The 24,455-nt window shown below is 42.1% G+C and overlaps 1 pseudogene; it reads left to right on the forward strand.

Moving 5' to 3' along the window:
* The window catches only part of LOC145401969 (calcitonin gene-related peptide type 1 receptor-like), a 160,552-nt pseudogene that overhangs the window by 83,687 nt on the left and 52,410 nt on the right, over positions 1 to 24,455 (forward strand).

Genomic DNA, 24,455 nt, shown 5'->3' on the forward strand with positions numbered 1-24,455 from the left:
AACACATCAGGGACATCACAATCCTGGGACGCAGCCACTGGCTCTCTAGACAACTGAGGAGTTGGACACACTTGACTTCCACCAATATCATTTCCAAGTAAGAAAGTTACACCTGACATTGGGAGTGTCTCAACCAACCCAACCATAACGGAACCATTAACAAAACCAGACTCTAAATTCACTCTGCACAGAGGGACAGAGAAGTAATTATTCCCTACACCTTGTAAGATTACTGTTTCATCAGAGGAATTAACATTAGAGCCTAGAACACTGGTCAGCATAAGGGATTGGCAAGCACCTGTATCACGATATATTTTAACTGATTTCCTGTCATTACTGTCCAGAGGACTGATAAAACCATCAGACAGGAAATTAGCACATGAACTCTTGAGAGTGTCACCCACGTTACTGCTCAAAAGAGGAGCTCCATCATGAGAATTTAAGTTACCCCTCAAAGCAGGTTCAGTTAACTCAGTTAAAGAATTCTGGGAACTCTCAAGGGTGGACACTAGACCAATTGACTGAATATTTAAAGACTCCTTTTTGTTCACATCACGCTGTCTCCTGAAACATTTCTCCGTAGTATGACGAAGCTTACTACAATAAGTACATTTACTTTTCAGAATTCTAGAGGTGAAGCTGGTATTTACTTCCTGAGAAACATCATCCTTATTCTCTTTCCTGTTACCTGTACTCTGAGTAGAGGCAACGTACTTACTCTCAGCTTTCCTTTTTTCTCTAGAATATCTCTTGTGAGTGAGAACATATTCATCAGCTAAAACTGCAGCATCAGACAAATTATCTATTCTTCTCTCATCAAGATATAGGCTTACATCTTTATTAATACACCTTTTGAAGTCCTCCAGCAAAATCATCTGCTTAAATTTATCAAAATCAGAATCCACATTCTTAGAATTTAACCACTGCTCTAACAGATCTTCTTTGATTTTTGCATACTCAACGTGGGATTGCTTATCTTGCTTGTAAGTTGTCCTAAATTTTACTCTATAGGCTTCAGGAACAAGCTCATAGGCCTTAAGAATCAAGCTCTTAACTACATCATAATTATGAGATTGATCCTGAGGCAAAGATGCATAAGTTACTTGAGCTTTACCGGTGAGAACAGTTTGAAGGAGTACTGGCCAATACTTTTTGGGCCAATTAAAACCTGTAGCTACCCTCTCAAACAACTGAAAATACTTTGTTAAATCAGATTCATTAAAAGGAGGGACAAGTTTAACATTTTTAGCCACATCAAAATCATCAGAGCTAGATGATCCAGTTCCACCTTGTTTCATGCGATACTCATGGTCTGCCTAAATCCTAGCAAGTTCAACTTGTGCCTCAGCCTCCTTAGCACGAGACTCCGCCTCCTTAGCCTGAGCCTCCTGCAGGGCTAGCTGTAACTTAGCTAATTCAATCTGCGTTTGCTCATTTGGAGGAGTTACATTAAACAAGCTTTCATTAATCATGTCAACAATTTGATCTTTAGAATGATGAGAGCGAACAACAATTCCCAATTGTTGAGCAACAAGCTTAAGTTCATTCTTTGTTCTGTTTTCTACATCACACACTGTTTGCACATTTGACAAAAAATCTTTGGCCTCATCAAGTCTAGTAATAGAAGACATCATGAACAAATCACAATCACAAAATATCAAGCAATATCCTTATGATAATATCCTGAATATCCTGATATGAGGTCGCCAAATTTATGTTACAGAACAGTGAAAGATAATGTACACTTTAAGTGAGAATACTAAAAATCACTACTGTCCCGTAAAGTTCCAGGTTCAAAACAAAAGAGTTAGGTAAAATTACAAGTTAAAGTTTAATGCTCAAACTAACAACAAAACATTCAGGACTCATAAGGATAATGTAATGGCAAAAAACAAGTTAAATATATGGTTAACTGCAATAGCCTCTATTAACACGAAATTAGCATGAGTGAATTTATCTAAGTCAGCCCTGATAAATGAGAATACACTGGGTAATGCTCAGTTAATGGAAGATAAATTATTAGTCAGCCCTGTTAAAATGAGATACCAGATAATACTCAGTGAATGCCAGATATATTATTACAGATACAAAGTATTATTAATGATGGCTGACAATAACCTTACATAAATTACAAAAACCTTGCTAGGCCTAAGAATTAATCTTATGCTACACAGTACAAGAAAAAATGCAACAACAGTTATACTCAAATTACACACAGCTGCTAGATGGTTGGAGACTTCCTGAGCACTCACAATAATAACAACTGTACAGGGGAGGACAGAGATGTGAGCAAAATATGGAGTAGATCTAAGTGGCCATTAATGTAGAGACTGAGCTCATTATATAGGGGCCGGCAGAGCTTGATACAACTTGTAGGAAGGACGTGCAAATGAAGCCATGGGGACAAAGAGTTGACAATCCTGCTCTGAACAACAGAAAGGACAACTTACTCTACTATAACGGTAGAAGGGGGGAGTGAGGTAGAACACGCTCGTGATCAAACAGGCAGCACACTGTACGTTAGAATTACACAAAGGATGATGAACTCATAGGCTATGTAACAAAAAAATATATATATATATATATATATATATATATATATATATATATATATATATATATATATCTATATTGCCAGACGCCTCAATCCCGTTTGGGGTGGCTACAAACAAATCGCCTCCAAGTCGCCCTATCTCCCGCCATTTCACTGCCCTGCTCCCAACTCACACCCCCCTCTCTCATATACCTCTCCACCCCATCCCTCCATCTCATCCTCGGCCTCCCCCTCCCTCTTCCCCCCCTCCACCTCACTCACATACACTCTCTTCGTCAGTCTTTCACCCTCCATCCTCTCCACATGGCCAAACCACCTCCGTGTGTTCCTCATAACGCTTCCTATCACATGCACATCCACACCACAACGCTCCTTTATATCCTCATTCGTCAGCCTGTCTCTCCATGTGATTCCACAGGCTCCTCTTAAATAACTCATTTCCACTGCTTTCACTCTTGACTTGTGTCCTTCCAACAACGTCCAAGCTTCACTTCCGTCCGTTAGAGTTGGTACCACAATACTATCATGTAGTAACTTTTTCATTTCCATGCTCACTTCCCTGTTTCTTATCACTACTTTCAAAGAACCAGCAATCTTTCTTCCCTGCTGTACCCTTTCAAGCACTTCACCCTCCAAACCTCCATCCTTACTCATCACACTACCCAAGTACTTAAACGTACTCACATTTTCCAATTCCTCACCATCCAACCTCGCTGTACATTCACTGACTTCACCTCTCTCAAAGACCATCACTTTACTCTTCCCTACATTCACCTTTTGATTCCGTTTCTTACACACTCTCCCAAACTCATCCACCAAGCCTTGCAGCTCCCCTTCGTCTTCACTCAACAACACAGTATCATCTGCAAACAACAGTATAGGGAGTTTCCAAACACTATCCTCTCTCACCAGGGCCACTCCAACATCCACTACCCTACCTTGTACCTCTTTTATTACCCCATCCATGTACAGATTGAACAACCATGGAGACATATATATATATATATATATATATATATATATATATATATATATATATATATATATATGTAATTTTCCTGATTGCTGTTTCACTGTGTGTTCATAATATAAATGTGTAAAAGAAGTAATGTTATCATTTGATAAGACCATGACTTGGCAATAGTGGGAAGATAATTCTGACCACTGAGCTCTGTCATAAGGAGGGGCTTTCTCATGGGTAGCGCAGCGTAGTTTGTGTGCCCGCTGCCAGGGGCCCAGGGCGGCGCTGACGATGTTTATGCACCACACCTGATGCTCGCACCGTTTGAAATCAATCGATGAATCCGGAAAATATAGTAACATGGTCCACTGCGCTGCTAAAATGTAATGTCATGGCCCACTGCGCAGCTTATGGAAGCAACAGCGAAACAGGGACCACAAGCTAAGAACAGTGTTCCAATTGCATTACCTTGGTGGAGGCGACGAGTGTGGTATTTCAGTATGGTGGCTAAAGTCACACGCTCGTTGCGGATATATCCCCTCCATTATAGAGCTCAGTTGTTCTGGCACTGATGAACCATCCCTCTCCTAAACTGCCTGAATCATCCCGAAAATATATAATTAATTGATTGGTACCCTCAAATTCCACATGAGAGTTTCACATTTGTTTCTGACAGCAATATCTTCTACATGTAACACAGATTCACCTTCATAATGCACAATTAGCTGCTTGACATATTCGCTTATACACTCAAATTATAATACAGGAGGTGCAAAAAAAAACAAAATCCTACCAGCATCGATAAGTGTGGCGTTTGTAGCCTGGAGGTTCCGCGTGGTGACATGTGGAGGTGAAGGGGGACTACTGGACCTTGGGATACGTCACTGCCCCCAAGAAATAGGCCTTCAAGTCTTTGCCCAGAGTCGGACACGTAAAAAAAAAAGAAAAAAAAAATCACACTTTCGCACTTTCACACAAGACCTTTCGGCCCTAGGTCCCATACATTTCTCAGGAAATGCACTGTCTGAACCACCCCACTGTCCGAACCATCACCGCTCTCCCCAACCCCTGCTGCCTAGCACGGGACCCCCTTAGGCGCGGGGCCCAATTGGAGCAATTGGTCCATATGGCTTAAAGCCGGGCCTGGTGAGAGCATCTCTGTGAGTGGTTCTATCCATCTCCCTCTTACTAACGTTTTTTGGGAGAGGACATGGCAGTGTTGCAGTGTCAACCATCGCAGGTCAAAAATATTCTGAACATTACTTTGTTCTGAATTATACAGAAGCACAAAACTTCATGCGACACTGATCATTCACAACCACAAAATTGTGATAGAGTAATCATGAATGATTTTGTCTGATGGAAACAAAAACATGCTGGTCATAACAGTAAAGGCACTGTCGGTGATAGCACATTGTCATCCATCTTCAGCATACAGAAATCAGTGAGTGTTTAATGGGAAGGAGGCAAGTTTGTGTTTGTGGGGGAGGGAGGCGGTAACCCATCGTGAGGTGAGTCAGGTGAGTATCGAGACGGATAACGATGGCATGATATAAAACTTAAGAAATTTTTAACAAACTCTTACCGAAACACCCACTCATATATTAAATATCCTTGTCTCAACGCCTAAGTGTAGTCTACACTAAAAAATAGAAAGTAATTTAGATATTTAGATTACACTACAATCACTTCAAGTGATCCCCCAAAATATTCCCTAAATGTTATTTCGCCTGTTAAGGGGGAAATATACAACCAGGTATACATTATTTGAAAGAAATTCATTCTTATAATCCATACAATTTATTGGTGCAAATAAACAATTATTTGTAAATACATGAGAATTGCAAGTAAGAGGGTAACATGACACATTTGCCTACAGCACATATTCCGTCAGATATTGAGAGTAAATGTCTAATATGAAGTAAAACGAATGTTTTGAGGCCACAGAGCAAACTCATCCGATCTGTGGACTGTCATGACACTGCTGTTGTTGTACCTGTTGTTTAAAACTTTTTCCCTCTTGGAGAGGGGACTGGGCTTTCTTAATAGCACGGTTGGAGGTGGAATGTTCTGGCTGAATTTGGTGACAATGTAATTAATAACTGCAGCGTCTTCTGGGAAGGTTCTGGAGGTGCTGTTCGTGGTCAGCAGTGACCATGTTGTGAAAACACGTGCGTCGATCAGGGTGGAGGTGGCTTCCCACACCACGCCACACGAAGTGCATTTTACCAAAAGGCCCTGAACCCTCTGCATCTTGTATTATTGTGCTTATTTGCCGCTTGTCCATTGCGAGCTGGATGCATTGTTTTGTCCGGTGCTTTTGTGTGTGTGTGTGTGTGTGTGTGTGTGTGTGTGTGTGTGTGTGTGTGTGTGTGTGTGTGTGTGTGTGTGCGTGTGTGTGCGTGAGGGAGAGCTGAAGGGTCGGTGAGTGTACTGATGTACAGTATAATAGTGTGTGTGGGGGTGGAGGGATGTTTAATTGTCGTATGAGAATGTATCAGGTGTGTGGCAAAGTGGTCTCCACGGAGGCTCTTCTCTGGGTGTCAGGATGCTCCACTCAGGATAATTCGGCCGCAGCCCTGGTGGCACAGGAGGCAAATGGAGAAGGGACCCATGACTAACCAAGTACCGGAAAGTCTACAGCGAGTCTGCTGAGACTGAGGAAGATCAGCGTGAGGGCAGACTTATTGAAGAAGCTGGACTTGTGTATGAGTCAATACCAGAGGTTATTGTTGATCTTGAATATTTACTAGGTGACCATACAGCCCTAAGCAAGAATGCACGTCTTTTCCAAAAATACGGTAATGAATGACTTGACTCACGAGTCAGCCTCACTGTGGCTGAATAAAGAAGAGTAATCTATCCCAAAGTCTGATATTCCGAATCCCCATTTGAGAGTAGCTGGCTCCAACTCCGTATCCAAGACTCAGCCCAGGCTTTGTAGAGGACTTTAAATCCTGACTGGACAGTGCGCGATTGCACAGGAAACTACACCCACTTCTGTTTCCACGTGTGCTGGCAACACCCGGGTCTTCTGCTCTGCTGCTGGTGTCGTCGCTGTATATGATGCAGATCCATTAAAGCTCTGGGACTCGGAGGGTCAAAAGGAGGATACGTGTGGACGTAGGACGGCGGAAGGCCATGTCCAGTATCCTTGTGTTCCTCATGTTTTCTCTCTGGCCCATAGAAAATGGCTCTGGCTCACCTACGCTAAATGGGCACTGATAGATGGGTAGGAGACGCGTCAACAATTGCCCAGACTTGTCTCTGGATTCTGGCCTATTGCTGAGGTTATACGGAAGGGCGGTATTCTTTCGAACCGTCACAGGTAAAACAGATTGGAAGGAAGACATCTTCCGGCTGTGGGGGATAAGTACAGCTACCGAAAAAAAAAAAAAATGGTCAGGTGATACAGTACACACTGCCAGACTGTTCATTCCACCAACCAATACATAAAATAAATTATTTACAAAAGGAGAACGAGATAAAAGTTCCAACTTGATTAACTACATTTGACTATTAGTCTCGTGTCATTGCAACATGCCTTCCAGTACTACTCCTGATGGATGTGGCATGCTGTCAGACAACTGTGTAAAATACAGTATACAAAACGTGCTTTGGAGGCCATCATCACTAATCATCCAGTAGATTTTGATCTCCACTTCATTTTCAAATTCAGAATTGTTGAGCCTTTCATGAACCTCTTTTGGAGGTTGGTAAACTCCAATGGGGTAGCAGGAGGAGAAAATAAGGGCAAAAACAAATATTCGATTAGAAACGAAATAGAAATAAATTCGAGTACCTGGACTACTCAGTTGCTTTTCCTTACCACACAGATGTCTCGCAACACTTATCACCCAAGAAATAATGCTTCAGACCAAAGTGACATATTAATAATAAGCCAGTCTGGCTTGTCTCTGCCAGCGTTTGTTCCCCCCCCCCCCCCCCGCTGCTACAATGGGGCAATGGAAGCACCAGAAAAAGGAGGGCATAGTTGTGATTGCTTGGGATGATGATGGCTCAACATCTGCAAAACTGCAGGTAAGATTATAGGATTAAGTTCGGCCACTAAATAAGTAAAGACAGCGGTTAAAGCATTTGTATATTTTACAGCCTGTCTGGCAGCATGTCTGATCAAACGGATGCAATGGCCAAAGGCAAATGGTCGAATGTATTTAGTCAAGTTGGAATACATTTGTTTCGTTCCCCTTCCATAAATACTTTATTCTGTATTCTGTGTACTGACCAGGGCCGGACTCAGGGGTGGGCCTCCGGGGACTGGGCCCCGGGCATCCCAGCAGAAGGGGCCTCCCACCAAACGTTGGACAACTTGACATTTGGTATTTTTCATTACCAAAACAGGACCGATTTGGTATTGAAAAATCCGTCAGATAATGAATAAGCATGATTTGGTACTGGAATTGGAGATGGTAATGAACTTGATTGGATGATGTACTCAGTTAATTTGTTAGCTTTTAGAACATGAAAATACAGAACATGTGCCATTAATTTTCAAGTGAATAATTTTTTCCCTTATACATGTACACTCGCACCAGATAGTATCCGTGCACTGTGGGTCCGATGCCATCCGGAATGAATCGACCATGCAGCACTGACAGCCCGTTAACACCTGTATATATTATAACATTTACGGCCATTTCCTACACATTATGAAGGACACAAGAGTTATATCTGATACAGCTGTCATTTATCGTCTGGGATGCCTACGGGTGGGAGGACAGAGCCGCAATTTCCAGTTTCCTTTGTTCCGTGTGTCATAATATTTAACACATATTCTGCACCGATACTTTTTGGTGCGAGTGTACCTATATTGGCAAGGGGTAAATACATGAATATTCTTTCTTTAAGAAATTTGGTAATGACACTGATAATGCCTTGGCTCTGATGGTGTGTCACAGTTTCATCCAGTCTGTTCTGTTCGAAATCTGGGTGTTCATTTTAATTCAAAGTTAAAATACAAGGAACATATTAATCAAGTTGTCAGAGGGTGCAACTTCCATACCAGGAATCTGTACTCGGTGAGAAAATTCCTGAATAGTCGTTGCCTCGTAACATTGGTTCATGCAGTGGTCTTGTCTCGTGTTGATTATTGTAATTCACTGTGGATTGGCCTTCCAAATAATAGACTAACAAAAGTTCAGTCTGCTGAACAGGGCAGCACGGCCTATCTTTGGTCTCCCCCCGAGAACCTTGACTACCCCGTTCCTAATTGAACTGCATTGGTTACCAGTAAAGGCTACAATTGAATTTAAACTGTGTCTTATTACACTCAAGGTTCTTAAGTTTGGTGAACCGAAGATCTTGATGAATTGCTATAACTCCCATCGGCACGTCCGGGTGTGATGTTACGTAGTGAAGATGATTCCTTGCGTCTTAACGAGCCTGGAGCCATTCACCAATCATCTTTCTCTGATCATTCTTTTGTGTATAGAGCCCCTAGATTATATAACAGATTGCCATTGTCCATGAGACAACTCTTTTCTGCTGAATCCTTTAAGGGACAGTTGAAAGCCTTTCTTTTTTCAAAATGCTACGTCCTGGAGAATGGTACTATGACAGATGATTATAGGGTTTAATTATTGACATTTTCATATATATATATATATATATATATATATATATATATATATATATATATATATATATATATATAGCTACTTATATATATATATATATATATATATATATATATATATATATATATATATATATATATATATATATATATAAATAAATATATATATATCTATATATATATATCTTTTTCTCTATCTATATATATATATACATCTCTCTCTCTCTCTCTCTCTCTCTCTCTCTCTCTCTATTTTAATGATGAAGTATGTTTTGTATATGAGAGATGTCACAATTCTTGTGACTGTAAAAATAATGTATGTGTTTGTCGAGTGCTTGTGAATTCCCTATGGAAGAACTGGCGCTTCTGAGAAAAAAAAATTATTATTATTATTATTATTATTATTATTAATCATTATTAATGAGAAACTGATTCTGGGAATGAAAATTGAAGAATTTGGTTATATACCTATGTTCAAATCTGGCAGCCCTGGAGCCGGTGCCAGTCGCCAACAAGTGTTCATATTTGATCACTTGTTGTCACTGCCAGAGGATTTTATTCCTGTCATCGATCAGTTCATAGCGTCTCTTAACCAACGGCTGCATGCATATGAACTGATGTCAAGCCGCTTTGGCTGCTTTGGACGACTTACAAAGCTATCCTCTGGAAAGCTGTCTAGAGCAGCTAAGAAATTACTGGATGTCTGTCCCAACGATCTGGAGACTTCATTTCCTGAAGAGCTCATCCAGTTTGCTGCCTTTGCGAATATTATACTGACGAAGAGCCAAACGACGTTAGCACTGAGCTATTTCTCTACAAACTTATCCACGATAAGCATGTGATAGGTATTTTCCCCAGTGTGGAGGTAGCCCTGAGAATGTACCTGGCTGTAATGGTGAGCAACTGCAGTGCTGAGGGTGTTTTTTTTTTTTTTTAGCTGAAATTGATTAAGAATTGCCTACGAACAAGCAGGACACAGGAGCGACTTGTGAATTTGACAGTCATGAGCACTGAGTCGGACATCCTACGCTCATTGGATTTTGATGATTTAATGAGAATTTTCCATTAGAAAATTGCGGAAAGCACCTGGACTTGAACAGATCTCTGGAAACTGTTCGTTCAGTGAACAGTCTATACAAGTGTTGACTGGTGAGTGCACACGAGTTTTTTTTTTTTTTTTTTAATTCTCGCTTCATGATTATTCTATTTTGTGTGATATGCTAGGAAGTGTTCAGTGCATTTCAGGGCTGCTCTGTTTTTTTTTCTATTCAGGGCTAATTAATGTGGAGATTTTTCAGAAAGTATCGGTTTTACCTTATCTTTAATTACATCAATTTCTAAATACAGTATCATAGGTCGTCAGGAGCGAGATGTATCGTGCGAGCGAGCATATCGTTGCAACAGTGCGAGGGTTAAAAATTTATTTTCATTTAGCACCATGCTAATTTGATGCTTGGGGTGGGCCCCCCACCAAAACGGGTCCCAGGCCCCCCACATCCCAAATCCAGCACTGGTACTGACCGGTGCAATGCAAGGGCAGACGATGTTGACGGACTGACTTGACTTTTGTTTCGGTAGCGGTGTGCCCTTTCAACTTCAGGCCAGCTCTTTTTCCTAGTCGTGGAACTGTGACCACTGTGCTTCACATTCTGGCATGAGAAATCACTGAGTGTCGCCTCTTGCATACTGCACCTTACATTAAGGGAAAATTAGAGGAGGAGAAGGAAGAGGAAGGATGCGAAGAGAGGAAGAAAGATATTCAGATGGAAATGCAAGGACCCGAGGAGAGGAAAGCAGGTGAAAAGTGGATGAAAGAAGAAATGTCAGAGGAAATTAGAGAGAGGGAGAGGATGAGGAGAGAAGGTAAAGAGGGAAGAGAAGGAAGAAGGAAGATAATGAAGGAAGAGAAAAGAAGATACAAAGAGAGAAACGGAAGAAGCGTATGGGAAGGGAAAAAGAATGGATATGAAAGGAAATACTAGAGAGAGAGAGAGAGAGAGAGAGAGAGAGAGAGAGAGGGGAGGGGGAGACAGACAGACAGGCAGAAAGAGACAAACAGACAGACAGACAGAAAGAGACAGGCGGAAAGAGACAGACAAACAGGCAGACTGAGACTGACAGACGGACAGAGAAACTGATAGACAGACAGAAAGAGGCTGACAGAAAGGCAGAAAGAGACTCAAAGGCAGGCAGAAAGAGACTGACGGACAGACAGAAAGAGAATTACAGGCAAGCAGAAAGAGAGTGACAGACTGGTGGCAAGAGACTGACAGACAGGAAGAAAGAGACTGAGAGGCAGGCAGAAAGAGATTAAAAGACGGGCAGAAAGAGACAGAGAGACAGGCAGAAAGAGATTAAAAGACAGGCAGAACGAGACTGACAGACAGGCAGAAGGAGATTGATAGACAGGTAGAAAGAGATTGATAGACAGGCAGAAAGAGACAGACAGACAGAGGGGAGGGGGGACAAGGAAGAAAAGGAGAGAGAAAAGGACTCATACGAAAGAAAATGAAGGAACTAGGCGAAGAAAGTGAGACAAGACACTAAGAACGAAGGAGGATGAGGAAGGAGAGAGGAGGAGCAAGGAAAGAAGGAATAGAAGAGGGAGAGAGAAACCAAGCTAAGGAACAGTAGGAATGACGTGAAGGAATAAGGAGAGAACTGGGGAGTAAATGAAGAAGGATGACAGAAAAATGTGAATGAGGAAAGGGAATAAATTTGCATCTCCATTTTCTCTTTATCATCTTTGCACTCCTTTCATTTCTCATTTACCCTGTAGCTTCTCTCTCTCTCTCTCTCTCTCTCTCTCTCTCTCTCTCTCGCTTCGAGTAATGAGAGGACACTTAGCAAGTCAGTTGCCCACTAAGCTTATTACAAGTCTGGCTTGCTTCATGAGAGAGAGAGAGAGAGAGAGAGAGAGAGAGAGAGAGAGAGAGAGAGAGAGAGAGAGAGAGAGAAAGAGAGAGAGAGACACACACACACACACACACACACACACAAAAGACATCGTACTGGAGAATTTCACATCTTCATTTTCATTCAGCCTATTTCATTCTCTGCTACGCTGGACGATTTTATGCACCTTAGAGAAAACCTGTGATAGTGAAATGTTTGACCCCTTTTGCTCGAGGATGTCATGTGGGTTTAATTCTTGGATGTTTACCACTCCGTATGTCCCTTATCATTTAATTGTCTTTCTAACGCTCGAGACAACTCTAGTACTCTGTTCCAACCAACATCAGTCGAGTTTATGCAGCTGACAGTCAGTCTTATTACCATAACTTGAATGTTCCTATTTTCACCGTTAAACCCATCACGGTTGGCGTAACTCTAGTGGTCTATTCCACCTTAATCCAGACGTGTTTATTTAAGAGAAAGAGATATAGGAGCCTGAAAATGTTACCACAATACTCCCAGCCTTCATTCCTTAATTCAATTACCTATTCCCTCCGTTCTTATTTCTTCGTTAATTCTGCTTCTTTCACCCACATATCAATTTGATGAACATGGCTCCTTCATTTCTTCCGTCCTTTCTTCTTTCTTACCTTCCTTTTCCTTTTTTAATATTCACTTTCTTCCCTCTCTTCCTTCATAAATCAAATTTTCTTCCATCCTCTATTACAGTAGTAAGACGCGTCCTTTCTTCATTCCTTCCTTTCAGCCTTCCTTCATTATATCACTTCTTGCCTTCAATAAATCACTTTTATTTCTTGTCTCCCTTTCCTCAGTAAATCGCCTCGCTCCTTCCTCCCTTCAGTAAACCATTTCATTCCTTTCTTCCTTTCTTCCTTCCTTTCTTCCTTCCTTTCTCGCCTCCTTCCTTTCTTCGTTTCCTTCATAAACCTAGTTCTCCCTTTCCTTCTTTCAAAAATAATAATCATTTCTTCCCTTCTTCAGTGAGACCCTTCCCTCCCTTTTCCTTCATTAAAATTCCTTCATCAACCCTATTTCCCTCCTTCACTCCCTCCTTATTTCAGCACACACCCTTGTCTTCAGAAATTAAATCAGCCCCATTTACAACGAGAAGCCTTCCCAGCACTCGTTAAAGTCGCTTAGCGCTGGTAAAAATTAAACCAGATAGCATAGTGACAGCGCATACCTCCGCCAGCGCCATGAAAATTTTTGATTTATTGCTTCAATTCCTCTTTCCTTCCAGACAAATACTTTTGCGGTTTCACAGTTATCTAAGTCGAGAGTCGTAGTATGCCCTGTTACACAGTTTCAAAGACCGTGTACTGTCGACAACGTAAGTAAAATATATAATTTCCCGTATCTGGTTCCAAATCCACCGCAAACTCTAGTCACCTGGACTCACTGCCCGCTATCTATCTCTATCTGCTGCCAAACGCCCCAATCCCGCAAGGGGTGGCCACCTTCTGCCCCTCTCCCAGTGACGACTCAAGATGCCTGGAACCACTGTCTGACTCTCTTCTTCATTTCCGCAACATTCGTGGCCTTTCCTCTAACTTTCGCTCTGTTGAACACCACCTCTTCTTCTCTAAACCTCACCTTCTCTTTCTAACTGAGACTCAGCTGTCTGAGGCAACTGACAGCAGACCCTTTTCTGTATCCTCCTACTTTCTCTATATTCATTTCAATGCGAAAGGTGGCTATTGTGTATATATACACAACAACTTATTTTGCTCTCGTGTTCCTGAACTCGCTCCTTCTGAATTCTCTGCACTCTGGCTTCGGCTTTCCTTTCATTCTCTGTCTAAATATATCTGTGTTGTTTACTTATCTCCTAATTCTACTATCAAAAATTCTTTGACTATCTTAATTCTACGATGGAAAACATTCTATCCATTTCTCCTTTCTCTGAAATCTCCATTCTTGAAGATTTCAATGTTCACCACCACCTTTGGCTCTCCTCTCCTTTCACTGATCCACCTGGTGAACAAGCCTACACCTTTTCTATCCTTAATGACCTAGAGCAGCTTGTACAGCACCCTACCCGTATCCCTGACTGCCTTGGAGAGAGCTCCAACATACTTGACCTCTTCCTTACAACCAATCCTTCAGCTTACACTGTTAATCTTTTCTCTTTGTTGGGTCCTTCCGATCACAACCTTATCACCTTAACCTGTCCTATTGCTCTGGTACGGCCTGTGGACCCTCCAAAGAAACGTCGTCTGTGTCACTTTGGAGCTGCGGATTGGGAGGCCCTAAGTGACCCATCCCTGAATCACATCTCGTTTATGTTTCTGCCCGTGCTAAGTTTGTTCTTCGCTCTGCTAAAAAATAATTTCATCTGTACAAAATGCTCTCAACTCTAACTCGATTTCTTCCCGCTCCTTCTGGCACCTTGCCAAAAACCTTTCTAACAACTTTACCTCATCATTCTTCCCTACTCTTTTCTACTCTGATGGCTCTGTAGCTATTTGTTCTACTGATAAAGCAGATCTCTTCGCTCAGACTTTCTCCTCAAATTCCACCTTAGACTATTCCGGTGCTGTTCCTCCATCACTTCCCCTCTCTGACTTCCTCATGGCTAACATTAATATTTCTTCAGCTGATGTATTTTCTGCCATCACTGGCCTCAATACTAAAAAGGCATATGGGCCTGATGGAGTCCCTCCTGTTGTTCTCAAGAACTGTGCTTCTGTGCTTACACCCTGCCTAGGCAAACTCTTTCGCCTTTGTCTATCTACTTGTACCTTTCCTTCTTGCTGGAAGTTTGCTCTCATTCAGCCAGTCCCAAAGAAGGGTGACCATTCCCAACCCTCAATCTATCGTCCACATGCTTTAACATCCTGTATCTCAAAAGTTTTCGAGTCTATTCTTAATAGGAAAATTTTAAAACATCTTTCCTATCACAACCTTCTTTCTGGTCATCAGTATGGGTTCCGTCAGGGACGATCCACTGGCGATCTTCTCACCTACCTTTCAGACTCCTGGTCATCCTCCTTTCGGGACTTTGGCGAAGCTTTGTCATTGCACTTGACATCTCAAAGGCTTTCGATCGAGTCTAGCATATATCCTTAATTTCCAAACTGCCCTCTTACGATTTCTATCCTTCTATCTGTGCCTTCGTCTCCAGCTTCCTTTCTGGTCGTTCTGTAGCTGCTGTTGTAGAAGGTCATTGTTCTTCTCCTAGATCTGTTAACAATGGTGTTCCTCAGGGCTCTGCCCTATCACAAACTCTCTTCCATTTATTCATCAATGACCTTCTAAGCTGTACATCTAAACCTATCCACTCATACACTGATGACTCCACCTTTCACCTTTCCATCCGATTCCCACAACGTCCATCTCAGCAGTTACTTCAACAAACAAGGGATGAGGCTATGGCACACCTAATGTCTGACTTGGCTCGTATCTCTGACTGGGGTAAAAATAATCTTGTTGTACTTAATGTCTCAAAGACTCAGTTCTTACACCTATCAACCCGACAAAATTTTCAACAGGTATACCCACTAAAGTTTAACAATATTCAGCTTAATCCTACATCATCGTTGAACATGCTTGGGGTTTCATTTACTCGGGACTTATCTTGGAAAGATCATATTACATCTCTTGTAAAATCTGCTTCCAAGAGATTGGGTGTGCTAAGCCGACTCTGTTCCTTCTTTACCCCTGCACAAATGTTGACTCTATACAGGAGTTTTATCTGCCCCTGCATGGAGTACAACTCACGTGTGGGGAGGCTTCCCACATACAGCTCTTCTCAATAGGGTGGAGTCAAAGACTTTTCGTCTCATTAATTCTCCCCCTCTTACTGACTCCCTTCAACCTCTGTCTCCTCGCCGCACTGTTGCATCTTTATCTCTTTTCTGTCGCTACTTAAATGGTCACTGTTCCTCTGAACTGTCTGCAGGCATTCCTCCACCTCTACGACGGGCGCGTGGCACCTGTCTAGCAGCAGACTCTCACCCCTTTTCTGTCCAACTCTCTAATGCAAGAGTTAACCATTACTCCCAGTCCTTCATTTATGCAACAGGTCAACTCTGGAACTGTCTCCCTCTGTCTGTATTTCCTGCTTCCTATGATCTCCAGTTTTCAAACGCAGTGTGTCCAGGCATCTCGAAATGAATGGATCTTGAATTTGGCTCGCTCTTGTATTTTTTTTCTCTTGGAAGGAACAGTTTTGCGGGCATGTTGCCTTTGGATCCTTGTTCCTCACATAAAAAAAAAAAATCGCCTCCATGTCGCCCTGTTCCCTGCTATTTCATTGCTCCGCTCCCAGCACACACACCCCTCTCTCATATACCTCTCCATTCCATCCGTCTCATCCATGCCCCCCCTCCCTCTCCCCCCCCTCCATCTCACTCACATACACTCTCCTTGTAAGTCTCTCACTCTCCATGCTCTCCACATGGCAAACCACCTCAGTGTGTTTCTTCTAACGCATCCTGTCACACCCACATCCACACCACAACGCTCCTTCACTCGCTGCCCACGTATCCTCGAAATTTCGTTGAAATCCGACAACAACTTTTTATTAGATATCATGTACACAAACAGACAGACACGGTTCAGTACATAACCTCTTGCAACTTCCTTGGTGGAGGTAATGAAAATTAAAAAAACAGGACGTCACCACAGTGGATGAAAATAACTGCCGACCTTGCAGGCGGCAGGAGCCGTCCATTGACGCATACGAGAATCACTGTAACCAAGAGACAACTGGTTCAGACTCAAGTGCCCAAGGCGGCTCCAACAATCTGGCCTGTGTCTAATTGGGCGCAAGGCGGTGCTTCCCAGGAATTTGAGTGATATTCACCGAGATTCTTGGGTTGAGAGTTTTTATAAATAGCTTAAAATCTTTCTTGATAATGAAGTAAATTTCATAATATGATCTCTAGAGTCATCTTATGCCTTTTTTGTTCCTTTTTGAGGCAACGAATCACCATGGGTAGAGCAATAATTAGGTTGGAGGTTTTCATTTCTATTTCATTCACAACGGGAAACCTCCCCTACAACGAATGAAGTTGCTTCGCTGGATCAAGATTGAAATATATAAGATTACAGAACTGAACAGGTTTATGGACCTTACACTTTGGCTACAAAAGTCTGCCTTATGCTGAATAAAAACCTCAGGCTTTGGCAAGAATTATATAAAAAGACTTGATCGATCTTAAAGGATTAAATTTTATCTTTGTTGTGTCTGCTCTCACGTATCACCATCCCATCAGTAGCATGATTTTTGTACACCTGCGCCCGGTAGCACGGGAAATTTATCATTTTCAATCCCCCCCCCCCTCTCTCTCTCTCTCTCTCTCTCTCTCTCACACACTCTCTCTTTGAACAACATAACTAAACAGTTGTGACTATTTGGCCTTAACTTGGAGGTTGAAATGAATCGATTTTGAAACATTAAGTCAAAGGCTATGGTCTCAGGGTCGTCACCTGAAGCAGTTTATATCCAGTTTGAACCAAACTTGGTGGACGGGTTGAAGTGTAGGCAAGGATGAAGTGATCAGAATATGAGGGCAAAGGCTGAAAGGTCAGGGGCACAGGGTAAGGTCAAATGAGAGTTTTTTTGACTGTTTATCAGGCTGTCATTGTCCTCTCCTACTGTTCCTTCGTTTTTCCTGTCACCAGACGTTGTTAATGAAGTAAGGGTGAGACGCCTGGCAATGAGGGGGTTAGAAACTATCGGTAGTAACCCCTTCATTGGTACTACTTGTGTTGTTATTATTCCAGTCGTGCTTCCTCCAGGCGATGAAACTGAAGGTGACACAATAAGTCTGTGACAGAAACAGTTTTTCAGTTACCCCTTAAGTGTGTGTGTGTGTGTGTGTGTGTGTGTGTGTGTGTGTGTGTGTGCTACCGTCTAATGATCCTTGTTTAGGGTCATACTTCACCCCATCACTCTAAGCAGGTCTCTCTCTCTCTCTCTCTCTCTCTCTCTCTCTCTTATTCCTGCTACCACTAAAGATACTGGTCAACTTAGTATCGACTTTTGGGATTGGGGTGGTTACATATTGCCTTGATTAAATCCTTCTCTACTAGAGCGCTCTCCTTAGCTGAATAAATTCGTCGGGTGGTAAACTAGAAGAATTACCGTCACTGGACTGAAGGGGTATTGCCAGAACAGCTCTCCCATAATGGCTTCAATACAATGTCTCTTGGACTCGTATATAATCAGCTTGGTAGTCTTCCTTGCACCACCTCCTTAGCGATTTATTTTGCATATTACGGTTATTATACTCTTGCATTTTGTTAATTTCCTTTTTACGGTGACATAACTGCATAAACAATACACAAGAACTATGAGAATAAAGTACCTTATATTGCACTGACTCTAACTTTGCCTAAAAATTGCCATCATTCCACCTTGACTGCAGAGTTATAACAACAAATTAACAGTCGGATATAATGCTAGTCACGAAAAGGTGCTATAGAAAGAATAGGGAGCTATAGCATTGTCTTACTCTGACTCTGAGCAACGTGAAATAGGCTGCAAAGGAACTAAATCTGGGACAAGTTAAGGTGAACAAACCATAAAGCAACAGACTGGTAAGAAGGAAGTGCTGAGGAGCCTCCCTGGTCGACCAGACAGCCAACCGCGACTTAACCTCCCCAGCCCCGTGGCGTAGTTTTCATTTTGTTTTGCTAACTCCAGACGAATTAAAGTTAAGAGTAGCGAAGGCCATATCTATCCGCTCTAGTTCCAAAAGTCTCCCTTAAGCTGAATATGAGTGGCCAGAGATAGCAAGAATGGACAAAAAAGCACGACATTGACTTAAGGAAAGTTGAGGGTAGATCTCTGGAAAGGAAGGAATTGGGTACAGTCGATAGTAACCTGCAGTGATGTCATTTTTAGATTAATGTTGCTGCTACTTGGCGATTTTGTTTAGCTTAGGAGGTTCCCTCGTAGTGAAGGGATCTAAATCTTTGAGTCCGATATGTCTCTCCTGAGCCTGGAAATTGCAAGTATTAAAGACTGTCAGTTTCCCAAGGGCATACAAGATGGTCTCCACACACTACAGTACACTGACATGCTTCTCTGCCGATTGCCTGATGATTTATGAACATACTAGCACACAAACTTCCCAGATTTGTTTATACTTTTTGAAAAGCGAACTGGTGAAGACAATAAGGAGTGGCACGAAACTGAAATGAGTTTCGAAAGAAGAAAGAAGAGAGAAACTAAGGGAATACAGTTGGTCTCCGCGCTATGGTAAGGAAGGCGAATAACACATGGATGACATCTTCACACTAATGAAGTTAACCTCATTAATTGGAGGACGCATATTATATTTTATTCTTGCTACCACCAGACGATTCTGTTTTGTTTAGGAGACTTTTGGTTGTGGCGAGGATAGATTACAGCTTTAATTAACCCCGTCAGTCAGGTGACGAATTTTGTAGTTATTCTTCCAACCTCCAACCAATTTTATTCACTGTTGGAAGGGTTTCTCAAATGGCACGGGTTAATGATGGGCATATCTAACTCCTCCAACTCGAAAAGCCTCTCTGGGGCTAAATACTATCGTCTGAAGGTAGCAAGGAATAACTAAGAAATATGTCACTGCATACAAGAGTCAAGTTCTTCACTACTTACTGTCTTTCCTAAACTGGAAAAAAAAAAAAAAAAATCATCCTGCGGTAATAATAATAAACACAAAGTAGCAGTGAGAGAGTACAACACCCGCGACCATCAACTGGTCTAAAGGCCGACTATTAGGCTTTACCCTGTGACCGTACACTTGGACAGATGACTCAAATTCAACAGCTTCATTCTTGCCCAACACTAAACCTTTCCACCAACTTTGGTTCACATCAGATCAGAGCTGTTTGAACTGACTATGTCCAGTGACCTTGACCTTTGACCTTTACCTGTGACATTGATTTAATATGAATCCTTCCACAGAGTTTAGTCTACATCAGATAAAAAACAGTTTAAACTGACCTTGCTATGTGGCTTTGACCTTTAAGCCATTGTTCTCAAACACAGTAGGTCAGCTTCTTGGATGATCCTTAGTTCATCCAACAAGTTTAATCTAATTAAAATCAAAACTGTTTAGGTTAATTTGTTTACACACAGACACATGGGTCGAACATTGCCTTTGTCCTGCGATCTTGGCCTTTGACAGATTCTCCTCAAAACCGAATCTCTTCGTTCTTGCCTGACCCTTAACTCGCCCACTAGGTTGGTTTTCATAAGATCAGGACTCTCTGAGTTACCTTCGCTCTTGACTTTCTCGGTGGCCTTGACCATCGACTAGTTGTTCTCAAAATCTAATCCTTTTAATCTTCCCTTATCCTCAACTCTTCCACTGACTTTGGTCTAAATCGGACAAAACTTAATAAACTGGCTTTCCCCTGTGACCTTGACATTTTAGCTGTTGCTCTAAAAGACGTTAGACTTATTATATGGCTAACTCTCAACCCTCCCACCAGGTAGATCAAAACCGGATCAAAACTGTTTACATTATTTTGTTACACACACACACACACACACACACACACACACACACACGAGTCAAATTTTGACTTTGGCCTGTGTCCCTGACGTTCGAACAACTGCTTTCTAAACTGAATCACTTCGCTCCTGCATTGCTTTCAACCATTTCCTCAAGTTTAATATGAACGGGATTAAAACTGTTTAAATAGATTTTGCAAAAGGTCAGATTTTGACCTAGCACTGACCTACAACTTAGACCTATTGTTCTACACACACACACACACACACACACACACACACACACACACACACACACAGATTTACTCATACTACCTCTTCCTTCACTACTTCTACCGAGTTTAGTTAAAATCAAACTAAAACTTTTTTTTTTTTTTTTTTGCCCATACACATATACACACGCTTTCGCACGCCGATCAGAACATGACAGCAGCTTTCGCCTAGCGAGCGCAGTTGTACAAAGAATGTAGGCCACGGCTATGATGGGAGAGACTTGGACAATGAAGTGGTGTATTGTCTTGGCTCCCACGACCCTGGTTGACTGCCAAATACCATACACACAAAGACTCTCTCTCTCTCCTATATATATTGTTCCGGAACAGAGAAAGATAACGTACACTTTCAGTGAGAATGCTAAAAATCACTACTGTGCCGTAAAGTTCCAGGTTCAAAACAAAAGAGTTAGGTAAAATTACAAGTTAAAGTTTAATGCTCAAACTAACAACAAAACATTCAGGACTCATAAGGATAATGTAATGGCAAATAAACAGGTTAAATATATGGTTAACTGCAATAGCCTCTATTAACACGAAATTAGCAAGAGTAAATTTATCTAAGTCAGCCCTGATAAAATGAGATACCAAATAATACTCAGTGAATGCCAGATAAATAATTACAGATACAAACTATTATCAAAAATGACTGACATAAAGAACCCCACACGAATTACAAAAACTTCACTAGGCCTACAAATTAAACTTATGCTATACAGTACAAGAAAAAATGCAACAACAGTTATACTCAAATTACACACAGCTGCTAGATGGTTGGAGATTTCTTGAGCACTCACAATAATAATATCTGTACAGGGGAGGACAGAGATGTGAACAAAATGAGGAGCAGATCTAAGTGGCAATGATGCAGAGACTGAGCTCACTATATAGGGGCTGGCAGAGCTTGATACAACTTGTAAGAGGGACGCGCAAATGAAGCCATGGGGACAGAGAGCTGAAAATCCCGCAAAGTATAACAGAGAGAACGACTTACTCTACTATAACGGTAGAAGGGGGGGACTGAGGCAGAACACGCTCGTGATCAAACATGCAGCATACTGAGCGTTAAAATTACACAAAGGATGATGAAATCATAGGCTATGTAACACCTCCCCACAAAGAAAAAAGAAATTTACAAAGGAAATTTCTTATTACTCTAAAACAATCTGTAAATGGCATTACAGAACATGCAAAAGTCTTTCCTAATGTTACAAAACATGAGATCTCCCTAGCACGTTCAGTCATAGGTACTTGCCAGTATCCCTTTAACAAATCAAACTTACTTATGTACCTAGCCTTTCCGATCTTGTCTATGCAATCTTCCATACGAGGGAGAGGGTAAGTGTCTGTTTTAGTTATCTGATTAACACGTCTGTAGTCAATGCAAAGCCGCTGTGACCCACCTGGCTTAGGGACCAGAGTGACAGGAGAACTCCACTCGCTCTGACAGGGCTCAATCAACTTGTGGTCCAGCAGGTAGCCAAGCTCCTTCTGGATGAGAGGAACTTTCACTGGGTTCACACGGTAAGGAGGCAATTTAATTGGCTTTGCGTCTCCAACATCGACATCATGCATCAACAGTGGTTCTTCCTGGAGTGGCACGGAACACTTGCGGGTACTCCTGCAGTAATGCCGAAAACTCCTGCCTTTCCTTGGGTGTTAGATGAGAAAGCTTAATCTGGAGATCATTCATGATATCAGGATTCTTCCCCAAACTATCACTCAGGCTCATACTGCATGGGAGAGCTTCACTTGCAGACTCTGGTGGAACAGCTACAGTGCAGACTGGATTATTTTCGTCCCGCCTGTGATATAACTTTAGCATGTTGATGTGACATAGTTGCTTGCTCTTTCTACGATCTGGTGTGGCGATGACATAGTTGACATCACTGAGTTTCTTCTCCACGAAATAAGGGCCACTAAACTTGGCTTGAAGAGGTTGCCCATGAACTGGTAGCAGAATCAAAACCTGATCTCCTGGCTGAAAGTGGCGCAACCTGGACTTCTTGTCATACCAAGTCTTCATCTTCTCCTGAGCAGCTCCTAAATTCTCTCTCGCCAGCTGTAAAGCAGTGGACAGCCGTTCTTTGAAATTCATCACATACTCCAGCAGGTTGACGTCATCTTCCTCCGACAGCCAGCATTCCTTGAGTAACTTAAGGGGTCCTCTTACTTCATGGCCAAACAGTAGTTCAAAAGGTGAGAAGCCCAGTGATTCATTTGGAGATTCTCTTGCAGCAAACACAACGAATGGAAGACCTTTATCCCAGTCTTTCTGATGTTCCAAACAGTATTTCTTGAGCATCGATTTGAGTGTTTGATGATATCTCTCCAACGCTCCTTGGGTCTGGGGATGGTAAGCTGAAGACGTGATCTGGGTGATGCCCAACTCTTTCAGAGACTGTTTGAAAATGTTTGACATGAAATTACTTCCCCGGTCTGACTGTACCTCCTTGGGCAGACCAAACTTTGTGAAGAACCCTAGCATTTCCTTAACCACGTTCTTTGCTGAGATATTTCTAAGTGGAATGGCTTCAGGATAACGAGTAGCCATATCAATCATGGTCAACACATAAGAAAATCCTGAAGAAGTCTTAGGAAGAGGGCCCACAATATCCACCAACACACGGGTGAAAGGCGCCTCAAAAGGAGGAATGGGAACTAGAGGTGCAACCTTTTCGGTCTGATTACACTTTCCCACAACTTGACAGGTGTGACAAGACTTACAATACCAGGAAACATCCCTGAAGATACCTGGCCAGTAGAAGTGTTTCAAAATGCGTGCCAAACTGGAATCATGAGCCACTCTAATGATATCCTGCCTACAAACACGAGGGATGACAACTTGATGTACAACCTCCCATTCACAGTCGGCTGATGCTGTTGGGGGTCTCCACTTCCTCATAAGTACTCCTGACTTTACATAATAACAAGTAGAAGCACCGGCTGACTCTTCTTCACTGTAAGCAGAGTTAGCTAGACCTTTCAGCTCAGGGTCAGCAGCCTGCAACTCAACCAACTCTTGACGAGACAAATTATCAACACTACGGGGTACTGCCTCATCTGGTGAGTGGTCCAAATTAGCAAGAAAAGTGTCAGCTAGGATAACATCATCATCATCATTATCCTCTAAATCACCAGTAACTTTAGACTTAGCCCTAGTGACAGCACATGCAGGGAACACATCAGGGACATCACAATCCTGGGACGCAGCTACTGGCTCACTAGACAACTGAGGAGCTGGACACACTTGACTTCCACCAATATCATTTCCAAGTAAGAAAGTTACACCTGACATTGGGAGTGTCTCAACCAACCCAACCATAACAGAACCATTAACAAAACCAGACTCTAAATTCACTCTGCACAGAGGAACAGAGAAGTAATTATTCCCTACACCTTGTAAGATTACAGTTTCATCAGAGGAATTAAAATTAGAGCCTAGAACACTGGTCAGCATAAGGGATTGGCAAGCACCTGTATCACGATATATTTTAACTGATTTCCTGTCATTACTGTCCAGAGGACTGACAAAACCATCAGACAGGAAATTAGCACATGAACTCTTGAGAGTGTCACCCACGTTACTGCTCAAAAGAGGAGCTCCATCATGAGAATTTAAGTTACCCCTCAAAGCAGGTTCAGTTAACTCAGTTAAAGAATTCTGGGAACTCTCAAGAGTGGACACTAGACCAATTGAC

Source organism: Coenobita brevimanus, chromosome 57 (assembly GCF_032717465.1).
Source record: "Coenobita brevimanus isolate Jiangsu-jjx chromosome 57, ASM3271746v2, whole genome shotgun sequence".
Taxonomy (NCBI): domain Eukaryota; kingdom Metazoa; phylum Arthropoda; class Malacostraca; order Decapoda; family Coenobitidae; genus Coenobita; species Coenobita brevimanus.